This window comes from Nicotiana tomentosiformis, chromosome 12 (genome assembly GCF_000390325.3).
Source record: "Nicotiana tomentosiformis chromosome 12, ASM39032v3, whole genome shotgun sequence".
Taxonomy (NCBI): Eukaryota; Viridiplantae; Streptophyta; class Magnoliopsida; order Solanales; family Solanaceae; genus Nicotiana; species Nicotiana tomentosiformis.
In genome coordinates this window covers 41,108,692-41,118,657 of record NC_090823.1, presented here as the reverse complement: position 1 = coordinate 41,118,657, position 9,966 = coordinate 41,108,692, and the positions used below count along the sequence as shown (strand labels likewise).

The 9,966-nt window shown below is 35.3% G+C and overlaps 1 long non-coding RNA gene across 1 annotated transcript; it reads right to left on the bottom strand.

The window, feature by feature from the left end:
• Positions 1 to 1,676: 1,676 nt before the first annotated feature.
• Positions 1,677 to 9,731, bottom strand: LOC138903526 (uncharacterized). Its single transcript, XR_011412719.1, has 2 exons — positions 4,415 to 9,731; positions 1,677 to 4,071 (listed from the first exon to the last, which is right to left on the bottom strand). It is a non-coding gene; the product is annotated as an uncharacterized lncRNA (long non-coding RNA).
• Positions 9,732 to 9,966: the final 235 nt, after the last annotated feature.

Below are 9,966 nucleotides of genomic sequence, written 5' to 3'. Positions count from 1 at the left end.
AGCATGCAATCCAATATATATGTATTGTATACATGTGAGATAAAAACAACAACAAAACATGTGACAAAGTGCAACAAGGCAGTAAATTATAGTAACGAAGCAGTAAACGATAAAGAGTTTAGAGAAAAAGGACCGGACGCTAGTATTTGGGCCTTAAAGAGGCAGGCCCAGCAGTAAAGGATGCGGCTACAACTGACTTCAGACTTCCAGAAAAATGCAGCAGTGCTGGGCTTGGGCCTGAGTTCCTTAGGAACTCAGCATGCCCAAACATATGTACATGTTACAAAATAAGGTCATTAGATACAAATTATGCATGTTCAATTATGTATAAAACATGTAAACAAATGGTCGATAAAATATAACAAAATATCAAAACTCAAATACTATGAGAAACTTATACTAATGTGGTAGTTATACGTTACAAATAATTTACATTGAAAATCTTCCGTTGTCATTAAACACTAAACCCCTGAAGAACAACAAGTGTCAATGAACTAAGGGCTAAGGAGAGAGTTCTACTCGAGGTAGATTGCCCCTTTGAATCCCCCGACACTTCAAAGTTCCCAAGGGTCTCAAGGCCGAGGGCAATACTTGTACTGGGGAGAGCAAACCAACTAGAGTTAAACTCCACTCCCAAATACTCCTAACCACTAAAGACTCATTTTTCCGTATGGGTTTAAGTGCTAATGAGATCCTTTTCAATGTAAACTAACTACCATAATACTCTCTACCACAAAAGTATACTTTTCATCTAACAGAATAACATAAGGACATACGAACAGTTTCATTTTTATAACTGCACTTCCCAAACTAAATGAATGATGCACATATTAAACAAGTCTGGAAGTCAGATTTCAAACACATATGTGGAGGGGGGAGGAGGCAGAGACATTATGGCATTACTGTTAAAGATCTACACACTTGGGATCACATTTAAAGGGTAGGAAAAGAACACACAACTCAGATATGCAGTAGCCCAGAAATGTAGATAATTCTGCCTCGACAGACTAACTATAGATTGATTAGCTTGGATCTTATCACCAGCACATGTATAGATTAATAACACTACTTGGAACTTTTAAAAGCATTAGTAAAGGTTCAGACAAACAGTTATAACTGGAAACTTTTGCAGATGTTATTAGAGATACCAGAACATGATCAAAACTCTTAATAGGACTACAAATTTTCAGATTTAAATAATGGAATTCCTATAATGCTTAACATGATCACAGATAATCAATCTTACTTCATTTTTGGGATTGAGGAAAGAATCACATCTCCATAGTATTAAACTTAGGTAAAGTATTATGTCTAAGCAACAACAATAAGAAATCCTCTTAGGGTTTATAGACTAAGTTCAGTTCATCAGCAGGGAAAGAAAGGACCAAGTGCAATTTCAAGACAAAGTATAGGAACATGAAGTCATGCAGACAAACAGAGGGACATGCAACATTTTAAATCAACTACTCATAGATACTTTACATGATATTATAATCTTACAGACATGGTAAACATCACAAAGTCAGCAATGTCATAAAAGAGATTAAAGATGTCACGACCCCAATTTCCCTCCATAGGATGTCGTGACGGCACCTAGTCTCTAAGACTATGTAAGCCTAACATTTATGCAGAGATAACTGAAATAATAATTAAAAGCTCAAATCCAACAACTAGCATAAGGAATATCTCCACAACTCAGTATATACGTATTTGCCCAAAATCCGAAAATACAAGTCACAAGCTCTATGCCAATATCAAAGTCATCCCTATACAACTGTATCTAGTAAAGAAGGAAAATATAGAAATGGATAGAAGGTGACTCTGAGGCCTGCGGACGCGGGCAAGTGTACCTTAAAGTCTCCAAATGCGAACTCAGCTCATTGATGCCGGGACTAATAGGAAGTACCTGGATCTACACAAAAAGATGTAAAGAAGCGTAGCATGAGTACACTATAACGATACCCAGTAAGTGCCAAGCCTAACCTCGGTAGAGTAGTGACGAGGTCAGGTTAAGGCCCTACTAGAAATAATAAGAAATAAGATGAAAGATTTAACAATATAATAATAATGACAAGGAAATGAAACAAGGAGTAAACCAAGAGTTAGCTACACAGAATCAAGACAAATAGTACATCACGGAAGGAAACAAAACAACCAAAGACAAGTACAACAAATAGAGAAAGATCAACAAGGGTCACTACCGAGGTACAGTCTCGCAGTCCCATATCACAGGAATAACTCACAATCTTTTCTTATATCACCGCGGGAGCCTTTACAATTAGTTTTAAAAATTATTTTTCCGAAATAGCATCCCGCATTTTAGCCACCTTATCACACCGCATTACTTCTAGTAGTTCCCCTAGCAGCCACGCGTATCAAGCCCACCTTATCTCACCGCATGCATTTCAATCCCAAAACCTTATACCACCGCATGTGTATCAATATCACAATGTACCACAGATCGCACCTCTAGTGCCCAATATTACAACTTGCTAGAGAAACCAAACAAATACAATATTTTCACAGTAAAGAGCCCATGGCTCAACCACAATGTACACAAGAGTCTCAACAATAACAAACGGAATGAACAACTCAACAGAATGGTATTTCACAACTTATCACTTTGCCTCAATTTGAATTACGACCTTTATATCTCAATACCAATTTCAACAACAAGATATTCCACGATTTAACAACTTCAAATAAAGAGTTCAATGATCAAATAATGAATACGGAATAAAGGAAACAAGAACTTCAATTAAACATGTAGGGGAATTAGCATGTAAGAGAATAAGATAAGTAGACATGTGAAAATAGACTAGAAATGATGACTATAACATGTTAAGGTAACTCAATTACGGTATGAAATTAATCTACATAGCTAAAACCAGTAATTTTCATATTTAGTCCGTGTACACACTCGTCACCTCGCGTACACGGCTTTCACATATTACAATTATCTGGTGCCCAATATTACAACTTGCTAGAGAAACCAAACAAATACAGCATTTTCACAGTAAAGAGCCCATGGCTCAACCACAATGTACACAAGAGTCTCAACAATAACAAACGGAATGAACAACTCAACAGAATGGTATTTCACAACTTATCACTTTGCCTCAATTTGAATTACGACCTTTATATCTCAATACCAATTTCAACAACAAGATATTCCACGATTTAACAACTTCAAATAAAGAGTTCAATGATCAAATAATGAATACGGAATAAAGGAAACAAGAACTTCAATTAAACATGTAGGGGAATTAGCATGTAAGAGAATAAGATAAGTAGACATGTGAAAATAGACTAGAAATGATGACTATAACATGTTAAGGTAACTCAATTACGGTATGAAATGAATCTACATAGCTAAAACCAGTAATTTTCATATTTAGCCCGTGTACACACTTGTCACCTCGCGTACACGACTTTCACATATTACAATTATCTGGTGCCCAATATTACAACTTGCTACAGAAACCAAACAAATACAGCATTTTCACAGTAAAGAGCTCATGGCTCAACCACAATTTACACAAGAGTCTCAACAATAACAAACGGAATGAACAACTCAACAGAATGGTATTTCACAACTTATCACTTTGCCACAATGCGAATCACGACCTTTATATCTCAATACCAATTTCAACAACAAGATATTCCACGATTTAACAACTTCAAATAAAGAGTTCAATGATCAAATAATGAATACGGAATAAAGGAAACAAGAACTTCAATTAAACATGTAGGGGAATTAGCATGTAAGAGAATAAGATAAGTAGACATGTGAAAATAGACTAGAAATGATGACTATAACATGTTAAGGTAACTCAATTACGGTATGAAATGAATCTACATAGCTAAAACCAGTAATTTTCATATTTAGCCCGTGTACACACTCGTCACCTCGCGTACACGGCTTTCACATATTACAATTATCACAACCAACACGAATACTAAGGGAAAATTCCCCCACACAAGGTTAGGCAAGTTACTTACCTCAAATCACGCTAAATCAATCCACTAGAAGGCCTTTTCGTCGATTATCCAACACCGAACAACTCGAATCTAGCCAAAACAACTTCATACCATAAATATAAACTATAGAAAACTAATTCGACCAATAAAATTATGATCTTTGCGAAGAAATAAAAAGTGAACTCAAAAATTCAACTCGAGCCCGCGCCTTGTAACCGGAGCAAATTTACAAAATTCAAACACTCATTTGATAACGAGTCTAACCATACAAGATTTACTTAAATCCGACCTCAAATCGCCTTTCAAATCCTCAAATTTTAGTCTTAGAAGTTTCTACCATTTTCCCCAATTTTCCAACTCAAACCACTAATTAAATGATGAAATTATCAATAGATTCATGTAAATTAATCAAAATCGAGTTAGAAATTCTTACCCCAAAAATTTCTCTGAACATTTCCCGAAAATTCACCTCAAACCGAGCTCTCTAGGTCCAAATTATGAAATAAGAGATAAAACCCTCATTTTGAAATTTAAGTCTGCTGCCCAGTGGTTTCTTCTTAGCGAACGCGGAAAATGCCTCGCGTTCGCGAAGCACAAATGCTTCCTCTTACACGAATGCGAGAACCCACTCGCGAACGGGATGACAAAAGCTCCCAAGCATCGTGATCGTGAAGCCTCTCTCGCGAACGCGTAGACCAAATGTGTGAGGTCCCTCCAGCCTGCCTTTCCTCTTCGCGAACGCGGCTCCCTGTCGCAGTGCACAAAATCCTGACCCTTCGCGAACGCGTGGCTTTCTTTGCGAACGCGAAGGCTAAATATCCAGCAATCCCTGAAGACTCTACGCGAACGCAGGAACACCTTCGCGAACGAGTAGAAGGGAAGCAGAAGCACCAGATTCAGCAATTTTCAATGTTTCGAAATGCGCCGAACATGATCATAATTACACCCGAGGCCCCCGGGACCTCAACCAAACATACCAACAAGTCCTAAAACATAAAATGGACACGCGCGAAACGTCAAATCACATCAAACAATGCTAGAATCATGAATCGCATTGATTCAAGCCTAAGGAACTTATGAACTTCCGAATTCCAAAACTAATACTGATTCCTACCAAAACAACTCTGATCAACTTCAAATTTCGCACACAAGTAATAATTCACATTTTAGACCTATTCCAACTTCCGGAATCGGGATCCGACCCCGATATTAATAAAGTCACTCTCGTTCAAACTTCCCAAATCTTCCAAACCTTAATATTTCTAACTTCAGCCAATTCATGCTGAAACGGCCTATGGACCTGCAAATTCACATCCGCTCGTGCTCCTAAGTCTAAAATCATCATATAGAGCTATTAAAACCGTCAAAACTCCATTCTGGAGTCGTCTTCATAAAAGTCAAACTACGGTCAACTCTAACAACTTAAAGCTCCACCTTAGGGACTATGTGTCTCATCTCACTCCAAAACTCACCCGAAACTAAAATCAAGCACCCCGACAAGTCACATAATCACAATCTAGCATAGAGGAAGCAATAAAAAGGGAATCATGATAAAAATACTCAAAACGACCGGTCGAATCGTTACAAAAGACAAGAAAAGTGTTATACCAAACAGGTTTAACTCAGCCATGTAACTGAGAGTTCCATCTAAATATGAGGCAGTTATGTTTAGCTTAACAATAATTACTATTCAACTATAACAAACATAACTATGATCTATTTTTACGAAAAAGGGATAACTTAATCTTAACAGAGTATATACAGAAGGGTTATTTATATTCATAAGAGTTTAGATTAGTAAAATTGTTTTATATATGTGTAACTAACAATTAGACATGAACATAAGACTATCATAATAATAACTCAGAAAGCGGCTCTCAGAGTTAAAGACAAATATATAGAGAAAGAGAGCACTTAAACACTTACATTTCTCATGCTTCAGTTAAATGGTGAAGGATATAAACTTATAAACTTTCAGGTTTATCCTAATTAGGATTATCAACAATAATCTCAACTACAAAGCAATAGAATGCAGGAAAGCAGTATGTAGGGATAGAGATCACAACAGAAATGGAAACTATGAAGTGTATATAAACATGAGAAGTCATTAAGGCACATTGAGGAAACTTAATCATGTAGACTATTTAGATTTAGAAATGAGAGTCATTAAGGTCACATAACAGCTTAATCATCACTGATTAGAGACATTCAAAGTATGACAGATGACCATAAGTTAACAACACACTATCATGAATTGGAGATGACATCTATACACTAATTACAAACATCATAAACGAACATAATTGACAAAAGATAATAGCATGCTCATGATATTCAAGTAGGACGATCAAAAGAGAAGAGGGTGAAGGTGTACTGACCTTCTCTAGGGCAGCAGACCAAATAAGAGTTTGTTAGCCATTTAGGATCCAAGAACTCAAGAACTTCAACCAATTAGTACCTCAGAGCAAAATCAGAATTCGAATAAGACCTTAGCCTTAGTCGAAGAAGTTCTAAAACACTACTACATTGATTTTCTGCTTTTGTTAGGTGTTGCACCTTATTTTGCACAAGACAAAACAAACTACAACTTATAGTACTCTACAAGGTTAATGAAAGTTTAGAGTCCACACCTAGTATTTAAGGTATACTAGGACACCTATACTATACTATGTAATGCACATTTGATTATGGTCTGCGAAACCGTCGAGATTCTAGGTAAGGATTCAAGTTATCTCGAGGGGAAGGTGTTAGGCATCCCTTAAGATTCACAAAATGTGGTTCCTGTGGACTTGATCAAATAAGGGAGGGAAGGTTCAAAAGAATGATTAACTACGTCACAAAGGATTTCTATCAAAGAATAGTCAATACAATTGTCACGTAGTGAATAAATATTCAAAGCATGACCATTTCATTTATGGTAAAATATATACAACAAGATATGCAAAGCAAAGTGATAAACAAAATCTTTTGGGATTTGATTGAAAGAATTGGGTTTAGCATAGAGTATAAAGAAAACTTTGACTTACAATTAAAGAAACGATTTAACTATATAAGGTTAGTCTTAATTGAATACAAGTAATCAGAGAAAAAAGAATTATCTTTGAATAATCATCAATCAACTTAAAAGAAATGACCAAATAAAGTAGGAGGAGTTGCCATAGATAGGGAAGCATATGAAATAAATTATCCACATAAATCTTACATGTGACAATTGAGTAATTAAATCAAACAAAGAATGTATATCAACAATAGAAATGTTCTGAAAGCGTTTGAATAATCTTGAAGAAGTTAATTTAGGTTTATAGTCAAATGGTTTCTACAAAGGGATTGTATTAAATGTACAAGAAAATATATGGAAAGGATGAATAAATAATAGAAAGAATTATCCTAAAAATGAATAAGTGCTTTGCAATCGACTAAAATGTATAAAGAATAAAGTATGAAAATGTTTCTCAAGAGTGTATGAGTAAAAAAGAATACTGACTTTTTATGATAAAAGAAAATTAAAATTATATAAGAATGGCCTTAGAGTTTATTTCAAAAGGATTCAAATAAACGAATGAATAATAATAAAAAGGATATATAGACAATCAAATATATAAAGAGGCTAAGAGTATTACCATTTCTGTACAAAAAAAATCATAAAAGCTCATAAAGAATGTTGGCATTTATCAAGTTAGATCCAATATGTATGCAACAATTGAATTAATCCTAATATGGTAGACTCAACTATAATCTTTACAAGTCATGTCTATTTGAAGTAATATAGTCAAAATAATTTACAAAGAGATTGGTTCAAAATAGATGCTAATGTAGTTGTAAAAAAGATAAAATTCCTATTTTTGAAAAGGAGACAACATGCCTTTCATTTATGTATGCAACCAATTCAATTATGTGTACACTAATCCTAATTAATTGACTAAGTTGTAAAATATATATTTGACATTCTAGATTTTATATAGACAACCTTGCAAGAATCACTTAACACACAATGTTGTAGGTTGGCGAATTATTAGCTAGATGCAACACATCCTAAGCGTTTAACAAGCAGATAAATATCATTGTAAATAAATAATATAATATATATCTACGATTTCACTATACTTGCGATTTTGGATACATCCTAGAATAGAAACTGCGAAGCGGGGAGCTTGACGGGGATTTGTCTTTTTATCTTCTATTGTCGTTTTCCGAAACAACTCCGTATGGTAGTATCTCGCAAGACAAGAAGGTAAAATTATTAATAAAATAACATAAAGTAAAAATGTATTAAATGACATGTTTTTGAAATGATTTTTGTTTATAAATATTATTTTGAAAAATTGTTCTTGAAAAGAATTTTAAAATGTTTTTGTTTTTTGAAAGATTTTTTGATAATAGTTTTAAAAATATTTTTGGAAAATAGTTTTGGAATATAGTTTTGAAAAATAATTTAAAATAATATAGGAGGCTCAGATATATGTAATATCCTATATCCGTCTAGACATGAGAATGGGCACTGCCTCGGTAGCAACTCTGATGGCCGACTGTGTCGCCTCCCATAGGTTATTGGTTCGCGTTCTCATTTTTTTTTTTCCATTCTCTGATGTTTATTATCATCGCCTCGTTATTTCGGGCCTAGTTCGAGGGTCATTCCGGGCGTCATGGCTTCAAAACAATTATTCTCATCGGCCTAGGTCCAAATGTAGCATTGTCCAACAATTGTGACATTATCCAAAATTTGTAGTGTCCTGTAGTGAAAGAATCCAGCAAGCATTGTCAAATCTGCAACAATAACAGGGCTATAGCGAGGTCATCGGGCAGTCCCAAATTTATCTGGAAAAGAATGTAAATCAGTGGAAAAGAACAACCAGATATAACGATATGGGGTCTATATGACTAGTTAGCCCAAATCACAAGAAGAAGTCCAATGGTAAACAGCAGGTACAAAAGTTCCACACATAAAAATTAGCCAACAAAGTCAATTCATTAATAACCGATCAGCCAAGGATAGAAGGTCGCTGGCGATAGCAATTTCCGGCAAGATCTGAAATTCCGGCTAGAATCAGTAATTCGAACACATGTAAGTACTTCCATGACGACAAGCACCGGAGCAGCGACGCGTATGAACGAGACAGCAGTGGCGTCGAACGAGGAGAAGTCGCTGGAGTTCGACCAAATATGGACCTTTCAAGTCAGATATTTCAGATCTGAGTTTTTCACCATGGTTTCCAGAGAAAGTTGCTAAGAAGTGGGGGTCGCCGGCCAGTTTGGTGGTGGCTGAAGGCTCGCCAGATTTCGTCGATGTTTTGGCAGCAACGTGGAGAGGGGAGAGAGGGAAGGAATCATTCCCAGTCATCGCCGGTGATGAACTCCGGCGGCGGCAGAGGTGGCGTGAAAGCAGCGGCATAGGTGGCGTGAAAGCAGCGGCAGCCATGGGTCTCTCAAAGTGAGAGAGAGTTTCTTGGGGAGTTTGGAGAAAATGGAGATGCGGGTGTCTTCAAAATGTATGAGTATAAAGGAATATTGACTTTTTATGATAAAAGAAAATTAAAATCGTATACTAATGGTCTTAGAGGTTAGTTCAAAAGGATTCAAATAAATGAATGAATAATAATATAAAGAATATGTAGACAGTCAAATATATAAAGAGGCTAAGATTATTACCATTCCTGTACAAAAGAAATCATAAAAGCTCATGAAGAATTTTGGCATTTATCAAGTTAGATTCAATATGTATGCAACAATTGAATTAATCCTAATATGGTAGTTTTAACTATGATTTTTACAAGTCATGTCTACTTGAAGTAATATAGTCAAAATAATTTACAAAAAGATTGGTTCAAAAAAGATGCTATCTGTAGTTGTAAAAAAGGTAAATTCCTATTATTGAAAAGGAGACAACATGCTTTTCATTTATGTATGCAACCAATTCAATTATGTGTACACTAATCCTAATTAATTGACTAAGTTGTAAAATATGTATTTGACATTCTAAATTTTGTA